Source organism: Bombyx mori, chromosome 13 (assembly GCF_030269925.1).
Source record: "Bombyx mori chromosome 13, ASM3026992v2".
Taxonomy (NCBI): Eukaryota; Metazoa; Arthropoda; class Insecta; order Lepidoptera; family Bombycidae; genus Bombyx; species Bombyx mori.
In genome coordinates this window covers 8,721,201-8,741,757 of record NC_085119.1, presented here as the reverse complement: position 1 = coordinate 8,741,757, position 20,557 = coordinate 8,721,201, and positions in this window count along the sequence as shown.

Below are 20,557 nucleotides of genomic sequence, written 5' to 3'. Positions count from 1 at the left end.
CAACTTAGTAGAGGCTAGATAATAATAAAACTAGTTCAAATACCGGCAATAGCTAACAAATGATAATTATAATAGTGCATATGAATTTAAGTATATTTAAGTAAGTAAAGTTTAAGTTTGTTAACAAGTCTTTCTTCTACAGTCTACAGTCTTTTTATAGACCTCATTTAAGTAAAGAGTACGAAATAAAAAACCGCCATTGAAGAAATAGGTATAGACACCAGCAAATCTCCGCTAATGTGTTTGATCATAACGAAGTGAAGGCAAGCCGTCCCTGTTTGCGTTTAATTAACGAAAACGCCGAACCACGGTTGGTCATTAAGCCGACCGATGGATTATTCTAAGTTTGTGTACTTGGCATTAATTGCTGACTATCCTTGTAGATATAGCAATGTTTACTGATGAAAATAATAACGTTTATCTACGAAAAACACATTATCCAGAGAGGCGAACCCAATACCTAATGCACAGCTTGTATTTTGCATCAACTAAGAAAAAAATAATCGATTTTCGACCCTACTGCTAAGCGGTATCAGAGCCCGTAGATCGCATAATATGAAAGCTTCTGTCCACTATGAGAGAAGAATGGGAAATTCACATTAGAATAGTCAGTCCCTTCGGATCGGAAAGTATAATTACTTCGAGCTAGACGAAGTAATGGTAAAGACCCGTGTGGACTTACAAATGATTCTACCATCAATACTTAAGGCAGGAAGTAGCTGGTAGATAGTTGAAAGCTGGATAGAAAAAAATATTGATACTCCATTCCAATTAATTTGGATGATAGGAAACTAGTGTAGACGTGATTTTTTTGTCATCGTCCCCGATAGTCAAAGCTTACCGTCACTAATGGATATCAATAAGTAGGGAGAACAGAGTATGGCTGCTTTATTTAGCCTAGGAATCTTAAAAACTCATTAAAAAAACATATAATAGCTCCCAAGTGTCATCGTGAGAGGAAATTCATCTCTGAGCTAATCGGTACATGGTAAACGCGATTCCCGGAAACGCATACAGAAGACGAGGTCATCTCAATTAAGCCATAAGAGTTCTCTCCTCGCGGAATACACGGCCCGGTTGAGTTTTCTTGTACCACGTGACTAATACAGAAACCCTGAGGTAGTATAAGGGAGGTTGATAGTGGTAAGCGCCTTAAATATAATAGGCAGTCGCAATAAGAAGGGTACACTTTCTGGAAGTTTTTATTTGTTTTGTTTCCTTTTGTTGTTTCTGTGTTCGTGGTACATCTGCCGACAAAGTGGTTTCCTGCAAGTATTTATTTGTTTTGTTTCTTTTCGTAATTTCTGTTTTGTTGTGCTTTTTCTTTGTCCTGTAGTAATCGCGCCGCATTGCCACCTGTGTTCAATAGAACCGCTCAGGTCCGAGAAGTTGGGGCCTCGCCGCAAGGCGAGTGTTTTCAAGACCCGGGGCCGCCCCACCTGGGTACTCAGCGATCATGGACGCTGTATTCGCGGAATTCCTCCGACTTCGCCACCCACAGCTCGCCTCGGAGTTTTTGGCCTTCAAGGCCAATCACACTGCGAGCCCTCTCGAGGACTCCGCCGCGCTCGCTGCTCCTGCGTCGCCTGTACCTGCGTGCAGAGCTTCTGCATTGAGCACCGCAGCCTCTGTCGTGCCTGCCGCTCCCGTGTCGCCTATACTGGCGAGAAAAGCTGCTGCGTCGTCCGCCGTGACCATCGTTTCAGCTGAGCGATCATCCGCGGCCTCCGTCGCGCCCTCTAAAACACCTACACTTGCTCGTAGGTCGCCTGCACCCGCCTCCTCGTGCTCCGACTCTGACTCGGACATGGAGGTTGACCTCGCCCCCGCCTCATCGACGGATGGATTCACCCTGGTACAGAAGGGTAAGAAGCGTGCCGCGGAGTCTCGAGCTCCCGCGGCCGCTAAAATTAGCAAAGCCGTGAACGCGTCGCGCCCCCGCCCTCAGACTCCCGTTGCGCCCCCAGCCCGTGCCACTCCGTCGCCGCGTCCGGTGGCACAAAATAAAACCCAGACCCCTCCCCCGGTTATCCTTCAGGAGAAGGCAGCTTGGGATCGAGTTTGCCTGGCCCTTAAGGCCAAAAATATAAATTTCACGAATGCCCGTAACCTCGCGAACGGCATTCAAATTAAGGTTCAAACACCCGACGACCATAGGGCCCTCTCTTCTTACCTCCGTAAGGAGCGTATAAGTTTCCATACGTATACGCTCCAGGAGGAGCGCGAACTCCGCGTTGTAATACGCGGAATCCCTAAAGAGTTAGATGTAGAGCTCGTAAAAGCCGACCTGTTAGAACAAGGCCTACCAGTGAATTCTGTGCACCGTATGCACACCGGTCGCGGTAGGGAGCCATATAATATGGTTCTAGTCGCTCTCCAGCCTACCCCCGAGGGTAAGAAAATCTTTAACACACAGACCGTCTGTAGGCTCTCTGGTATCGCTGTCGAAGCCCCCCATAAAAAAGGCACTCCTAGCCAGTGCCATAACTGTCAATTGTACGGGCACTCTTCCCGTAACTGTCACGCGCGCCCCCGATGTGTTAAGTGTTTGGGCGATCACGCCACGGCCCTCTGCGCTCGCGACCAAAAAACCGCGACGGAACCGCCTAGCTGCGTCCTGTGTCGAACACAGGGTCACCCCGCGAATTACCGTGGTTGCCCCCGAGCCCCTAAAATAAATCGCCGCGTCGCCCGCCAAAACCGCCTCCGAGCTTCTGGCCCAGACATCAAAGCCTCGGCACCCTCTGCGTCGCAGGCTAAGCCAGCGTTCGTTCCGGCGGCGGTGCCCAGTGTCTCGGCCTGGGCAAAACCGCTGCCGTACACGAACACGGCTACAACTCCCTCCTCCGCGATTCGTCCCGCCCCCGCGACTCGTCCCTCTCCCGCGACTTGCCCTCCGACCGCGTCCGACAATCTCGCTTTAGCGATCGACTTCTTTCAGTCGATCAACTTTGAGCGCGTTAACGCTTTGGGCGACGCCATTCGCGCTGCCTCCACTGCACAACACTTTATCGCCGTTGTGCAGGAATACGCCGACGTATACGCGTCATTAAATACGTACGTCCTCCCCTCACTCCGCCGGTAATCAATGGCGTATATAAGTAGAATAAAGCCCCTATCCGTAACGATAGGATTTTTTAACGCTTACGGTCTCGCAAATCAACGTGATCAGGTTTCTGACTTTTTGCGTGACCACCAAATTGATATCTTTTTAGTGCAGGAGACCCTACTTAAGCCCGCGCGCCGTGACCCTAAAATCGCGAACTATAACATGGTCAGGAACGACAGGCTCTCTGCCCGTGGTGGTGGTACCGTCATTTACTATAGAAGAGCCCTGCATTGCGTCCCGCTCGATCCTCCCGCGCTCGCTAATATCGAAGCATCAGTGTGCCGAATCTCACTGACGGGACACGCGCCGATCGTTATCGCGTCCGTTTATCTTCCACCGGATAAGATCGTTCTAAGCAGTGATATCGAGGCGCTGCTCGGTATGGGGAGCTCTGTCATTCTGGCGGGCGACCTAAATTGTAAACACATCAGGTGGAACTCACACACCACAACCCCGAATGGCAGGCGGCTTGACGCGTTAGTCGATGATCTCGCCTTCGATATCGTCGCTCCGCTAACCCCGACTCACTACCCGCTAAATATCGCGCATCGCCCGGATATACTCGACATAGCGTTATTAAAAAACGTAACTCTGCGCTTACACTCGATCGAAGTAGTTTCAGAGTTAGATTCAGACCACCGTCCCGTCGTTATGAAGCTCGGTCGCGCTCCCGATTCCGTTCCCGTCACGAGGACTGTGGTGGATTGGCACACGCTGGGCATCAGCCTGGCTGAATCTGATCCACCATCGCTTCCGTTTAGTCCGGACTCTATCCCGTCTCCTCAGGATACCGCTGAAGCCATAGACATCGTAACGTCACACATCACCTCGACATTAGATAGGTCATCGAAGCAAGTTGTAGCGGAGGACTTCCTTCACCGCTTCAAATTGCCCGACGATATTAGGGAACTCCTTAGAGCTAAGAACGCCTCGATCCGTGCGTACGATAGGTATCCTACCGCGGAAAATCGTATTCGAATGCGTGCCCTACAACGCGACGTAAAGTCTCGCATCACCGAAGTCCGAGATGCCAGATGGTCTGATTTCTTAGAAGGACTCGCGCCCTCTCAAAGGTCTTACTACCGCTTAGCTCGTACTCTCAAATCGGATACGGTAGTAACTATGCCCCCCCTCGTAGGCCCCTCAGGCCGACTCGCGGCGTTCGATGATGACGAAAAAGCAGAGCTGCTGGCCGATACATTGCAAACCCAGTGCACGCCCAGCACTCAATCCGTGGACCCTGTTCATGTAGAATTAGTAGACAGTGAGGTAGAACGCAGAGCCTCCTTGCCACCCTCTGATGCGTTACCACCCGTCACCCCGATGGAAGTTAAAGACTTGATCAAAGACCTACGTCCTCGCAAGGCTCCCGGTTCCGACGGTATATCCAACCGCGTTATTAAACTTCTACCCGTCCAACTCATCGTGATGTTGGCATCTATTTTCAATGCCGCTATGGCGAACTGTATCTTTCCCGCGGTGTGGAAAGAAGCGGACGTTATCGGCATACATAAACCCGGTAAACCAAAAAATCATCCGACGAGCTACCGCCCGATTAGCCTCCTCATGTCTCTAGGCAAACTGTATGAGCGTCTGCTCTACAAACGCCTCAGAGACTTCGTCTCATCCAAGGGCATTCTTATCGATGAACAATTCGGATTCCGTACAAATCACTCATGCGTTCAACAGGTGCACCGCCTCACGGAGCACATTCTTGTGGGGCTTAATCGACCAAAACCGTTATACACGGGAGCTCTCTTCTTCGACGTCGCAAAAGCGTTCGACAAAGTCTGGCACAATGGTTTGATTTTCAAACTATTCAACATGGGCGTGCCGGATAGTCTCGTGCTCATCATACGGGACTTCTTGTCGAACCGCTCTTTTCGATATCGAGTCGAGGGAACCCGCTCCTCCCCACGACCTCTCACAGCTGGAGTCCCGCAAGGCTCTGTCCTCTCACCCCTCCTATTTAGCTTATTCGTCAACGATATTCCCCGGTCGCCGCCGACCCATTTAGCTTTATTCGCCGACGACACGACTGTTTACTATTCTAGTAGAAATAAGTCCCTAATCGCGAAGAAGCTTCAGAGCGCAGCCCTAGCCCTAGGACAGTGGTTCCGAAAATGGCGCATAGACATCAACCCAGCGAAAAGTACTGCGGTGCTATTTCAGAGGGGAAGCTCCACACGGATTTCCTCCCGGATTAGGAGGAGGAATCTCACACCCCCGATTACTCTCTTTAGACAACCCATACCCTGGGCCAGGAAGGTCAAGTACCTGGGCGTTACCCTGGATGCATCGATGACATTCCGCCCGCATATAAAATCAGTCCGTGACCGTGCCGCGTTTATTCTCGGTAGACTCTACCCCATGATCTGTAAGCGGAGTAAAATGTCCCTTCGGAACAAGGTGACACTTTACAAAACTTGCATAAGGCCCGTCATGACTTACGCGAGTGTGGTGTTCGCTCACGCGGCCCGCACACACATAGACACCCTCCAATCCCTACAATCCCGCTTTTGCAGGTTAGCTGTCGGGGCTCCGTGGTTCGTGAGGAACGTTGACCTACACGACGACCTGGGCCTCGAATCAATTCGGAAATACATGAAGTCAGCGTCGGAACGATACTTCGATAAGGCTATGCGTCATGATAATCGCCTTATCGTTGCCGCCGCTGACTACTCCCCGAATCCTGATCATGCAGGAGCCAGTCACCGTCGACGCCCTAGACACGTCCTTACGGATCCATCAGATCCAATAACCTTTGCATTAGATGCCTTCAGCTCTAATACTAGGGGCAGGCTTAGGGACCCCGGTAACCGTACTCGTCGAACTCGACAAAGAGGTCGACGTGCAACCTAACCCATGCATCAGCCCGCTGAGTTTCTCGCCGGATCTTCTCAGCGGGTCGCGATTCCGATCCGGTAGTAGATTCATTCGCGAAACAATTGCTCTTGAGTTGTTAGGTCTCCTTCGGAGGCGCTCGGGCAGTTGTTAGCAAATCCCACCCCTCTTGGCTGAGCCTTTGCTCGCCCACCTGTCCTGGTGAAACTGGAAAGGCCTTCGGGCCAGCAGTAAACTTTCAATCATAAAAAAAAAAAAAAAAAAAAAAAAAAAAAGAAGGGTACAGCTAAAACATTAAATACTCACCGTATTATAAGCCCGCATGGTACCAGGTACCAGTATCCTATTTCTGCCGCGAAACAAAAATGCGTGCCTGAAGTAACTCTCACACTTATAGGTACACACATGTTCACACAAATGTTCACGATTGACTTATAACATCGTGCAATAAAAATCAAATCCGCAAAATTATAATTTGCGTAATTACTGGTGGTAGGTCCTCTTGTGAGTCCGCACGGGTAGGTACCACCGCCCCGCCTATTTCTGCCGTGAAGCAGTAATGCGTTTCGGTTTTAAGGGTGGGGCAGCCGTTGTGACTATACTGAGACCTTAGAATTATATCTCAAGGTGTGTGGCGCATTTACGTTGTAGATGTGTGATCGTTAATTATTACAATATAACGTTACTATATCAGGTTTCAAGTTATTCTTATAAGACATAGGAAATCGGTTAGTGAATCGATTTAAATCTTTTATCCATTTAGACCAGATTATTCACGATACTGTATAAAAATAATAAATAATTACTTACCCACCGCAAAGCATGTAAATGTGACAAGAAACGTTATCACTATTTGGTTAATTGGGCACAATGCGCAGGGAAAAATGAGCATGACAGAATCGGCCGGTAGTGGTTGCAAAGCGTGAATTTTGGAACGAAGTTCCTTACGGCAGGCTTGGAGGGGATAGGGATTTTGCTGCGCGACCGAACTGAAAAAAATGTGATAGTAAAACCGTAAGAAAAAATCCGTGGAAAAAATCAGTGGAAAAAAGTGCGTGGAATAAAACCGTTAAATGAGACGTGCGCAGGCGCGACAGTCGCATACACAAGCGAGTAGTGTATAATACCTTTCTCTTTCTTTTCGTTCTCTCATCCATTCTCTTCCTATTTTACGTAATTTATTTTTTCCTAAAATACTGAATTTCCTAAATACTATCCTATACTTAAATAAAAAGTAATCAGCAAAATTTAAGAGAAAAATCAAGAAAACCTACATAAAATTGAGTACGATTTTTTTTTTGCAAATTGTGTCGATTCTACATTAGCCGAAGGAACTTCGTTCCTACCTGGTATCCCACGACACCACATCTTTAATTTTTTTTTTTTTTTTTCTAAGCTATTGTATGAGTAGAACTTAATGTTTTTTTTTTTATATTGCAAAACGGAACAACAAGTTAATGTTCATGTGGGAAATGGTTGTCGGTGGCTATAAACATCAAAACTGAATACCCCACCACTACCCAATACCATCCCATTATATTATTTTCGTTTTAATTTTATGACACGATTTATGCATTTATGTATTTCATTAGAAAAATTGGTAGCTGTATGCGGGAATAGAACAGCGGCAGAGTCGCATAGCTCGATGCGAATACATTTTTTGATTGAATATATTGCAAATGTTCTCGATTGACTTCCACGGTGAAGGAATAACATCGTGTAATACAAATCGAACCCGCAAATTTTAATTTGCGTAATTACTGGTGGTCGGACCACTTGTGAGTCCGCGCGGGTAGGTACCAAAATCCCGCCTATTTCTGCCGTGAAGCAGTAATGCGTTTCGGTTTGAAGGGTGGGGCAGCCGTTGTAACTATACTTGAGACCTTAGAACTTATATCTCACGGTGGGTGGCGCATTTACGTCGTAGATATCTATGGGCTCCAGTAACTACTTAATACCAGGTGGGCTGGGAGGTCGTCCACCCACTTAAGCTAAAAAAAAATTGTTCATGTATTCTTCAGGCCACGACGACTCAATTTAGACCACTAAAGACAAATAATTCCGTTTTAGACCTTTTATTATTATTACCTATATTTTAATGAATTAATTTTGAAATTTAAAACTCGGTTTTATACTAAAACGATTAATTAGGACTAAATTAGGTTACCAATTAATGAAATATCAATGGTCTTTAAATGTTGCAAGCTTTAATCGAAACTGGTGACCACCGATTGTGTGTGCTTGTGTGTGTGCGGAATCAAATGGAACCAATAGGTAATAAAACGTTTACGTAATTTATTTTATGACTCCTTAATAAGCTGACTTTATGAATGGACAGAAATGTAAGTCGCTTAAACTTTCCAAGAACCGTACGATAAATTAATAATCAATGATGAAACAGCGATTAACACACTTTTTTTTATTAATAATTTTCGAAAAAAAATCAAATATGTTGCGGTTTTCGAGCGAAATTTGAAACGATCATAAAATGTCGCCTAATTTATATAGGTTTATATTATTACTAGCGGCCCGCTCCGGCTCCGCTCAGGTCTTTAACAAAAATTGTAACGATATTTGTCGTTGTTTTATTTTTAAAAATAAAAGAACACTTATTGCGGCATAACTATAATAGTTAGACATATGCTGTGGCGACACTTTTTGTAAATAATAATGTGTTCTACAAAGTCGTAATACATTATTTTATTCTATCATCAATAGTTTTCGCACGGCACGCGATGTAAAGAATATTTTCGGTAATTTTTTTACACCTTGGGTTACATTATTGGAGTTTTAGTAAGGATCCCTAATTTTTTTCAAAAAATATTATAGCCTATGTCACTCGGGAATAGTGTAGCTTCCAAACAGTGAAAGAATTTTTCAAATCGGTTCAGTAGTTTCGGAGCCTATTCAATACAAACAAACAAACAAATCTTTCCTCTTTATAATATTAGTATAGATAGAGAGTTTTGAGAATTTTCCGTCAAATCATTTAAATAAACGAACTCACATCATTATGTCAGGTCTAAGGATCGAACAAATTGCCAATTAGCGTCGCACACTGGCGTCGGCCTCGAACTTCAGGGCTGCAAGATTACGAGGCACGTCCGACTAACAACGTATCAGATTCTTCAGCAACACATTATTATCTTTCCTTGTGACGCCAATTTCACGTAACCATCCCTGAACTGAACTCAACTGACCTTCCAACTTGACTTATGATCGGTTTAAGCGCGACACCATTATGGTATTTAATTTTCTTAAAAGCTGTTTTAAAATCTTTTCCATACCGAAACTTTCACGTGAATGACGGTGACAGAGAAACAGAGTTGAGGTAGAGATAATCAGGGAAAGCATTTTATGCGTTTTATTATTAAAAGAAAACATTTAAGAACGCCTTTTGGGCCCTATAGCATAAAAGACTAAGTTGCATATTACATTTCTTTAGCGTTTTAAAATGGAAAAAAAAGTACTGTCTTAACAAAGTAACACTTGCTTAAATGCATGTATATTTTTTGATTGAATTGTTCCCACGTAGATCTAAGTGGCTAAAATAAATAAAACTGTGTATATTAAAAATAGTTAAGTATTAGAAACAGAAAACAATTTTTTATTAGTAAATTTCCCGACATTAACATGATTTTATCTATTGCAACGAACGGAGTTCATTAACATTATTCTACTCCATTCAATTCTCTGTGCCACCCCTCAGAAGGGGAGTGCAGGGGGCGTCCTAGAGCGTTCAGTATTCAGAGTATCGCAAATGTAACTTTCGGTTCTTTTCATGACTAAAGTATGTTGGCGGCAATCCATAATGGGATCGCCATTATTCTTGCCATTAATTCGCATGGTTCGGCTTCCGTGCATTAGCGGCCAGCGACGGAGCTCCTATTCTACGAGCAGGGTCGCTATTTATGTATAGAAAACAAGACTAATCGTATTAACTTAAATATTTTGGAATTGATATATCCATCTATGAACTAGGAAACATAGATTGTTAATCAAATTTAATTAATGAAGATAATCAGTTTTGGTTTGGTTTTAACGTGAAAGTTTACTAAGTTTAATTTACTGAAAATAAAATAGAACAAATAAAGCCCAACAGTTACAATTACGCAACAGCGTATACGGCGAGCGTCACTTTTGTTTATTCACGTTTTATTTAATTAAACAAGTCTGAAGGGGCTTGTAAACTAATGAACCTTAGAAACAGGATGGAATTCATAAAATTAATTAACGACGTCGTGTGTAAAGCAAATAAATATTTCATTATGCTGCGCAGATTGCACAAAAATAATCAAATAAGTGACGTGGACATTACTCAGGCAACGTGCATTGCATCAACGCGTTCGAGTGAGATGAACTCTGAGTGCATCCCACTCGAACACGTTTACTCGCTAATGCCCCCACACTCCCCCTTCCTGAAAGAAAAACTCTCGAAAAACTAATTACAAGTTGTAATTGAAATTTTTCGTGTTATATAATCGGATACTTGAGTCGAGCCGAGTAATGTATAAATGTTCTCCGGGATGAATGAAAGTCGTGGTGCGGACGAGATAGGAGAGGAGAGCTTCCCTAATTTTTAGATTAACCAACTTTGATACAATAATTTCTAAACAAGACATTACAATTTTCAAAGTTTTACAGTAACAATTTAAAAAATCGTTTCGGCCTTCTTGCGTTGTTACGTTTTTCAATTACAACAATACTTCCATGTTCGATCTCGGATAATCTGTTTTTAAATTAGTTTTCGGTTCGGGCTTTAGCAAACTTAAATAAGTAACCATTCTTTGAATAAAACGTAACTTTGTACAATATTTTTTATTTTACTCCCTTAGATATACTATCCGAGAATGGTCAACAAACAATGGAAACAATTCGAAGGTCAGCTAAGAATTTTTAATTTAAGGCCCCCTTCAAACCACGCGACTAAAACGGCATCACAATAGAAATAATCTAGAAAGAGGTCTAAGTAATTGTGTACAAACGAATAATGTGCAATCAAAGGGCAGTGGGCAACCACTCGAGGGCTATGTGATTGGGAAGGGAAAAAAATTCCTCTCCCCATTCTTGTTATGCTTCCTTAAATCGAATTACCTTTTTTTTAATGTTAAGCTAAAGTTCGTTACCATAATTTGAAATTAAATATTGATCTAGAATAGTCTCTTTTTCATTGTTATGTATAGTTGTACTTTTCAAAAGACAACTTCAACTGACATATGAAATTATTTACTCAATCAATTCGCTACTTTTCATTCTCTAATGGATAAATAATATTATTGAACATTACAAATCAACAAGAAGCTTTTTGGTCAAGCCATCGGCTAAATATAACAGGGGAGGGAGGCGGTGTGTAGTTGTGGGGAAATGGAAAAAGCATTAACGGATATGTCAGTGCCGCATCAACAGAGAGTGCCTGCTTTCTAATGCTGAATAAATACCATCTGCCTCCCCACTCAGAGCAGTCAACACCACAGAAGATTATGTTACGACTAGGAACTTTATAACGGATATGCTCTTTATCAAACGACAAGATATTACAAACTCTTTTAGTTATTCGGGCAAAGTCGTTAGCGCATTTAAGTGTGAAGTGTAAAGTTTGGATGTATTTTTTAAGAACATCGGTATAATGTTCAGAATTCTGTACATTTGTTTTTAATGTACAAAATCACGAATGTATCTACATAATTTTTTTTTTATTAGCCCACCTGGTGTTAAGTGGTTACCAGTTACTTGGGCTCCAGAGCCCATAGGCATCTACAACGTAAATGCGCAACCCACCTTTAGATATAAGTTCTAAGATCTCAGTATAGTTACAACGGCTGCCCTACTCTTCAGACCGAAACGCATTATGCTTCATGGCAGAAATAGCAGGGCGGTGGTACCTACCCGCGCGGACTCACAAGAGGTCCTGCCATCAGTAAATTTATAGAAAAACCAAAAAAAAAAAAGAATTTTTATGTTACTTCGGTGGAGAGACAGAAAAGGTCGACTACCTTTAAAGATTCACGCCCTATAATACGCCCTATGTAACATTATAAAATTAGGATATAAAAGTAACAATTCACGTGAGACAAAGATTTGACGTAACCTGCTCTCTATTTTTGGACTGAGACTTGAGTGCTTCAGTTATATCGAATCCTAGATTAGATGGATATTTTTAAAGTGCCGTCTCGTCTGATCCATTAGCGGATTTTCACGAGCCATGTTACATGTTTTTCATGTTAGTGCTGTTCACGAATACGCGCTGAAAATAATCTCCGAGCTGTAAAGTTTAAGACAGGGACTCGTTTGATGTCCACTACAAACGTTATAATTTATAAAAGTGCAAACTATAACTATATCTATACTTTATTTATTTATTTTAATATTATTAAGCTGAAGAGTTTGTTTGTTTGAACGCGCTAATCTCAGGAACTACTGGTCCGATTTAAAAAAATCTTTCAGTGTTAGATAGCCCATTTATCGATGAAGGCTATAGGCTATACCTATAACATCACGCTAAGATAAGAGCACCAATAAAAAATATTTCAAAATCTGGGTCTTTTTCCCTTTGAGAGCTTCCACTGCGTGCGCCGCGGAAAAGGTTAAAGTTTCTCTAAAGTAATGTAGAGAGAATTGTTCCCCTTTAAAAGATCTAAAAAAAGTCCGCGACAGCATATGTCTATATATTAAGGTTAGCTCACTATAGCGTTTTTTATGTTAAACAAATTTGTTCTAAAATAAAGAATTATTTGTGAAGGTGTTTTTATAAAGATGATATTTTTAATCCCTATCCAAATAAATACGTTATTCATTGCAAAATTGAAACACCCAAATCACTTCAAGATAGGCTTTAACAATTATAGATTTTTCTGGATTTCTCGAAGATCCCACCATCAGATCGAACAAAAAAAAAGAATTATCAGAATCGGGTCAAGCATTCTCGAGAAATCGGTGAACATACATAGATAAAAAATCATGGTTAAATTTCGTACACAATTTTCCATTATTTACTCTAAATAGATATTTAGTAAAATCTAAATTAATTATCTCTTGAAAAGCTCTTAAAGATTACGTTAAGATTTTGTATTATATTTTATTTTTCTGCAAAATATCAAATTTAATAGGAATATTGCACTAGACAAAACGATCTAGAAAATAAAGGACATTAAGGCTTATTATTCTTAGTACCTATTTCACCTCGATGCTCATTCTTCAAATCGAAGTTTCAAGTACCCCCAAAACGCTTAGGTACATCGAAACCGCTCAGCACTTTCGTTAGTAAACTCCTCTTCAAACCGAGAATTGATATTGCTAGCTGTGTCGACTGCATTAGTATGACTTATAGTCATATCCGATGTATACTAATTTCTGTGTATTTCTGTGCTTTCCCACTTAACAAGTGCGTGCGCCAAGCTTCAGTTCGCGAACTATGGAGAACAGCTGTCAAGGCTTTAATAAACAAAGATTCCACAAGACCACGACTGCTCTGCCAAAAGTAACTGAGTATGATAATAATGATTCATTTCTGAGATCTCCACTTAGAAATCAAACGCTAAATTTAAATTTAATAAAAAATCAACTCTATTTACCTTTTCCTAACTTTTTAAATATAAATAAATAAATATTTACTAACAATCACGCCACGCTAACTGGTCCCGTGATAAGTTCGTAAAGAGCTTGTGTTACAGGTACCAGATAACGGAAATGAATGTAAGATTTTTATTATACACATAAATATATTTAATATACATCTATAACGCTGAAAAATACATTTTATATTTATCATATAAATATCTTCCTTTGACGGGATTCGAACCCGCGACCCCCTTGTGTAGTGACCATGTCACTTACCACTACACCAGACGGCCGTATGTGTCACAAAGAAAAAATATTTGAATTAGCAATATTAGATTCCGATTTGTTGAAACCACCAACATTTTTTTATATAATTAGATTCATTGAATGCTAATTCTTATTACGATATGTGTATTTCCACACACTAATTACCCTATTGTATGTTTAAATCGGTCACATTATAAACATTGTACTGTTAAAAGCGAGATCTTACAACTCATCCTTACGCCTTAAGGTGGGTGGCGGCATTTGCGTTGTAGATGTGTATGGGCTCCGGTAACCACTTAACACCAGGTGGGCCGTGAGCTCGTCCAACCATCAAAGCAATAAATAAAAAAAAGAAAAAAACACAACATTGCGATAATTAACTATGTGCTCTTTATGTTTGTTTTATTTAGACTTCTTATAGTTAGTTATAAGTACTCCATCGAAATTTTCAAATTTTGCTTGTTTTAGAGATAGATATGAATAAATGTGCTGGAAGTTCTTTACAAGTTGTGGCTGCCAATGCGTAAATATTTAAATTCTGCGGATCTGCTTTGTATTTTTTACACGACAATATTGTTGGATCGTTACAATCAGACGTAAATAAGTGTTTGAAAAAAAAAAAACTGCTTCATGATTTGAGCCCCGGCATATTGGCATCACGCACTTTTCTTACAACGTTTCTTATTTTTAATGGTTATTAAATTTAAATTAGATCTGTTAAAACATGTTTTGTGGTACGTTTAATTCTTTCACCACTTTTTCCGCAGGCCTGATTACTCCATGCAGTATTTTAAGTGCACAAAGCCGGTATTCGGTATAATTACGTTTAAATTCTCAGTAATTCGCACACGACACGTACCGCGACAAACTTCGTTAATTACACTTCAGTAGTTTGCCAACATTACATTTAAGGCATTTCATATTATCGTCAAGGCAAAAACCAGATACAGCGGTGTTTTTAAATTGCCACTTGAGACTTTCAAACGGTCTCATTGCTTTGTGACTCTGTCAAAACACCCATTGTTAAGTGTTATTGTTGAAGAATAAATTCTGCACTAGGTTATAAACATTACTACTGAAGTGTGATGAGTCATTTTTATTGCAATATGTGTTATTAAAATCAGGCAAAACTGTAGGTATATTTCACTTAAACAAATATCAATACAAAAGAAGTGATAGGAAATTATTTACTTTAGACTATTCTTTGGAATAATTCAAATTCAAATTCAAAATCATTTATTTCAACTTGGATGTCATCAAAAACACACTTGTTGAATGTCAAAATGTAAAAGAAAATGTTAACTCTACCACCGGTTCCAAAAAAAGCCACAGTCCTGAGAAGAACCGGCGAAACAAACTCAGCGGGCTTTTTTTTTTTGTATTTTCTCAACTATTTTCTTTTTTTTTTTAAACAAGAAAACATATTTACAGTATACAAAAAAACAAGTCAAAAAAATACAATTCAAATAAATAATAATAATAATGAAAAATGAAAAGGCCAGGAGCGAACGCCTCATTCCCACGTAGTTCCATCTAGTAAAAAATCCTTAACTTTATAATATGCCTTGTTGCACAAACGTTCCTTGACAGTTTTCTTAAATCTATGAACAGGTAGTAGTTGAACGTTTTGTGGGATCTTGTTGAAAAGTTGTACACCCAGCCCCCTGAAAGGGTTGCTTATTTTCTGAATTCGAGCCACCGGCAACGCAAGCCTATGTTTGTTCCTAGTGTTCACATTATGCAAATCGCAGACTCTGGGGAATTCTACAATGTTTTTACGCATGTACAATAAATTTTCAAAAATGTATTGGGACGCTAAAGTTAGAATTTTGATTTCCTTAAACTTGTCCCTCAAGGATTCCCTCGGGTGCATATTATAAATAGCACGAATAGCCCTCTTCTGCAGGATGAAAATCGTTTCGACATCGGCAGCATTGCCCCATAGCAAAATGCCATAGGACATAACACTATGAAAATAACTGAAATAAACTAGACGTGCCGTATCTTCATCAGTATACGTTCGTATTTTTTTTACCGCAAACGCTGCAGAACTAAGTCTATTCCCTAACTTGCATATGTGAGGACCCCACTGCAGCCTGGAATCAACTGTTATACCAAGAAAAACTGTCGAATCAACAAGCTCCAGTGTCTCTCCACTTACAATGATATTAGTGTCTACTTGTCTAACATTAGGTGTGGTAAATTTTATACATTTCGTTTTTTTGTTATTTAATAACAGATTATTAACACTAAACCAATGTACCACGCGCGAGATAGCATCATTCACATCGTCATAATCTTCCAATTGTCGTTTAATTTTAAACAATAAGGATGTATCATCAGCGAATAATACGACCTCGTGACGGGTTTCAATAAACTTTGGTAAATCATTGATATACACAAGAAATAAGAAGGGACCCAATATGGAACCCTGAGGAACACCCATATTAAGCAAGACACCGGAAGATCTCTTTCCTTTAACGTCTACCTTTTGGATTCTTCCGGATAAATAAGATTTAATAAGTTCTAATGAAACGCCCCTAATACCATAATGGTGTAATTTCCTCAACAATGTATTATGCTCAACACAATCAAAAGCTTTAGATAAGTCGCACAATACCCCAAGGGCATTATGCGATTCCTCCCAAGCCTGAAAAATATTTTTAATAAGATCTACACCTGCATCAATAGTCGAACGGCCTCTAGTGAATCCATATTGTTTGTTATGAAGCAGGTTATTGGAATAGAAATGGTTCAAAAGCTGTTCCAAAATAATTTTTTCAAAAATTTTACTCAATGTTGGTAGTACTGAAATGGGTCTAAAGTTAGTGGGGTCAAAAGTACTACCAGATTTAAACAGAGGTCTTATTTTACTATATATCATTAGATCAGGAAACACACCACTATCAATACAGTCATTAAATATTGTACAACAAAGTCTCAAATTTGCATTAGAAAAAAAGTATTGTTAGAGTAAATTAGATAAAACGTGTAATAAATAAGCAATTTCTTAACTACTTCTGTTCAAGAAATAACAAGAATCCCTCAAACTAGTTCACACGCTTTCTGTTCACGCTGACAATATTTATTGGCAATTGTACCTATTACAATAATAATTGTATGACATACTTAATCCAACTTTAAGCGTGACTGTTTGTTTACCATAAATAAATATCTACCTAAATTTACAGTACACAGTTATAACAAGACTACATAATTATTGTTTACGATAAAGTTCTCAAACACAGAACGCCCAGACAATTACATTACTAAATAATTTATGCAAATTATTTATCGAATCCAAATGTTTGCTTACATTATAACATTCTTCATTATACAAAACAAAACGTCTGTAAGAAGAATGGATTGTTGTTACTGACTTGGCTTAATTAAACAAGCCGGGAGTCGACACTCAGACGCATAATACTGCTAATTAAACGCGGGTTTACAGAGATCCGAAAAAGAGCCACTCAAACACGCTTAGCCGGTATTATTACAGTGTATTCAGGAGGCTCGGCAAACAGGTCCTCGTCGCCGAGGGTGCTACTCTCAAGTTTCGCGTTTAATTAGACAGATAGAGGCGCGGACGGGCCTTATTAGTATTGTCTACGGGGGCCCAATTAACACCCGGGTGGCGCTGTGGGTGGTACCAAGTTCGTTTTAATAATCAAGGGATACCCTCGGCTTCGTTAGTTGAATATTAGGATCAAGTGACTACGACCGATTGATACATAAAGAATTCGGTAACGAGGTGCTACGATAGTGGCACAGATTACTTGCTAGTGGTACCGGTGAATCAAACAGGTAGTATTTTTACTACACAAACGTTTTTTTCTTCCTATCTGTAGCCCATCGGAACAATCTTTTTTTTCCTATTGCCCTTGTCGGCAGACGAAGCAACGACCCACCTTTTTTATTGCCCTTGATGGTGAGTGGTTACTGTCGCCCATGGACTTCAGCAATGCCAGGGGCAGAGCCAAGCCGCTGCCTACCGACTGATGGTTAGTGGCTATCGTCACTTATGAATATCATCAATGCCAAGGGTAGAGCCAAGCCGCTGCCTCCCGCGAAATTTACATTAATTATCATTTTATAAAAATAGGATCATGTTCTAAATTTAAGAAAAATAAATAGAGGAACCACAGGGCCGTATATATGAACCACGATTGGAAACAAATCAGTAAATAATTGTCAATTAATTTTTATAACATGATCTTCTTCAAACGAGTATTGCGGAAAGTACACGGCGATTAACAGCGACTTGCCTCTGTCATATGTGTCATGTGAAGGCAATAAAAAAACACTCGGCTGTAATAACTTAAAAGGGATGTAACGAAAGTTATAAAACTATACTTTTATGAGATGTATTAGATTAATTATTTGAAGTCTTCATTGGTCATTGGACTTGATTAAGCGCTTGAAAATGTATGGTATCTTTAACTTCGTTCATTTAATTAATGACTAATTAAATCGTACTTTTTTAAGTGTAGAAATTATAGAATTTATTAGGTCTATCTCGCGGTTCCAGTAATTTGAATAATTATTATTTGAACGCATTTTAAATGGGAGCTTAATAATAGCAGCTTTTTGTAGTTATTATTATTATTTTTATTTTTAATTATTACATTATTATGTTTGTAACATATATTACGTCTGGCCGACGAGTTCAGGGCTCACTTAAAGGTAAACAGTAATCAGAGCTCGTGGACACAATGTCAGTGCCGCTACCGACTTTAAGACATTCCACACGGGTCTCAGATTTATACACGGGCTTTCGTATTTATTTGGTTCTGTTGCAGAAAGCTATGTGATTACCTCCAGATCGGACGTACGACTGGTACCAGAAAACAAATATTTGTTTATTTAAAAAAACTTGATAAACTTGTTATAAACTAATTGAAGTCTTTGAAAAGAAATAAAGATATGGTAAATGTAAAGGTAAAAAAAACCTGTCCAGACATATTTCTGTTACAGTCTTAAATACAACAGGAGTAAACAGAAAACGCTTTTGTCAAACAAAGCTTTTGTCTATTTAATTAAGTTTTTCGTACCTAAAGTGCTTATCAAATAAATACACCAGCCATCCAATTAGAAGACCACAGTTTATCTCGTAATAAGAAAAGGATATAGCGGAGCAATTAATTTGCAGAGTACGTTAGTTTATTAATTAGAGGAGGGCCGGCAGAGGCTGTCTCGTAGCCAGCCGAGACGCGTGCTCGGGTAGAACCATAAAACTCACGTTATAGTACGTGTAATTCCTCATTTCCCGCGCTAATGAACCATGTTGTCAATTAACCAAACGGTCAAGTTCGTTTTAATAATTCCAACGGCTTTACTCTTAATAAACACGTTGCTCACTTCCTGCTGACCTACTCTTTAATAACGAAAGCGATTTCTGCATAATGAAGACGATTAAATCGCGCAACCGTTAATTACATCGTATTTATATCATTTAATATTATTACTCTTAAAAAGAATAAGACTTTTATGATGTTTTGGTAGATCTATAATGAAGTCATGAGCTTATAAATAATTTATGTAAGTTTTTTTCTACTTTGTCATTTAAAACAGACCTCTCGAAATGACTTCGAGAAATTTTAAACAAAAACATTACTTATTGAAATTTTTACGAATATAGTTTCAAATAATAAACAAAACAACTAAAAGATAGTAACTGTTCAAATAAAATATTCTGTAGACATGCTCATTTCTAATTAAAGCAACTTTTCCTTTACCATTTTGATCCGGAGACTGCATAACGAAATGCAAACGCATGCGCAGCCAAGTTGCCTTGCATGACTTACGGCGGTAACATTTTTTCCTCAAACACTAATGAATAACTTGGTTCTTATTACTGGGCACGTTCGAGCCCTCGACGAGGCGCAAGCAACGACGCTACCGGCTTGTTCTTGCGCCAACCTCACAATTACTTACCATTAAGTAATTTTCATGAAGATTCAACGTTTTACTTAAAGAATTCCTTCAAAAATGTTTGTAGCTTATCGTTAAACTTTCATAATCATCTCCGTGTTAATGTTTGAGGAACGACCGTTACTAATACGACGGCAAACGAAATTTGTTTGTTTTAATAACATTAATTAAATTCCTTTATTCAAGAAAATACTTAAATTAATGAAGAAAATGAAATGTCATTAACGGTTTTAATATTCATAAAGAAATGACGGCGTTCTAATTAGTTTTACGACTTAAGTACGTAATGAGCTTAATCCACCTCCAATTAATTTCAAACTATACAATTCATTTACAATGTACGTACATAGTACGGAGGTAGCTTGTGTGAAATGTGTGTTCAACTAACTCGAACGTGGTTAATGAAGTTTTTCCTCGGGGTTTTCTAACAACTATCACCCGTTGTTTCCAGTAACTGTTGCCAACATTCTACAAGATTGTCTATACGGAAAATGTTATGCACATGACATTTAATTAGGAACGTTTTCAGTTACGTTTATATCTGAAGACGTATAAGGAATTAATGTAATTGACGCCAGTTTAATGGGGCATTTATACAGGACCGGTGATTACCGAGGCCATAAGAAGTGCAATTTCCCGAGTCGGCGTAGCGCGGAGCCAATTTAATTTACAAAGTTGTCGGTCAAGTCCGGATTACACATTATTGATCGGCTCTTTTAGTTCTGAATCATGACATGTTCGCGAAAGTCTGTCGCTAATTCTCGAATTATATTAATGCTTAACATGGTTTTAAAAGTACGTATTAAGTTATATATTTAATTATCAGAAGTATTTTCTCTTAAAGACTGA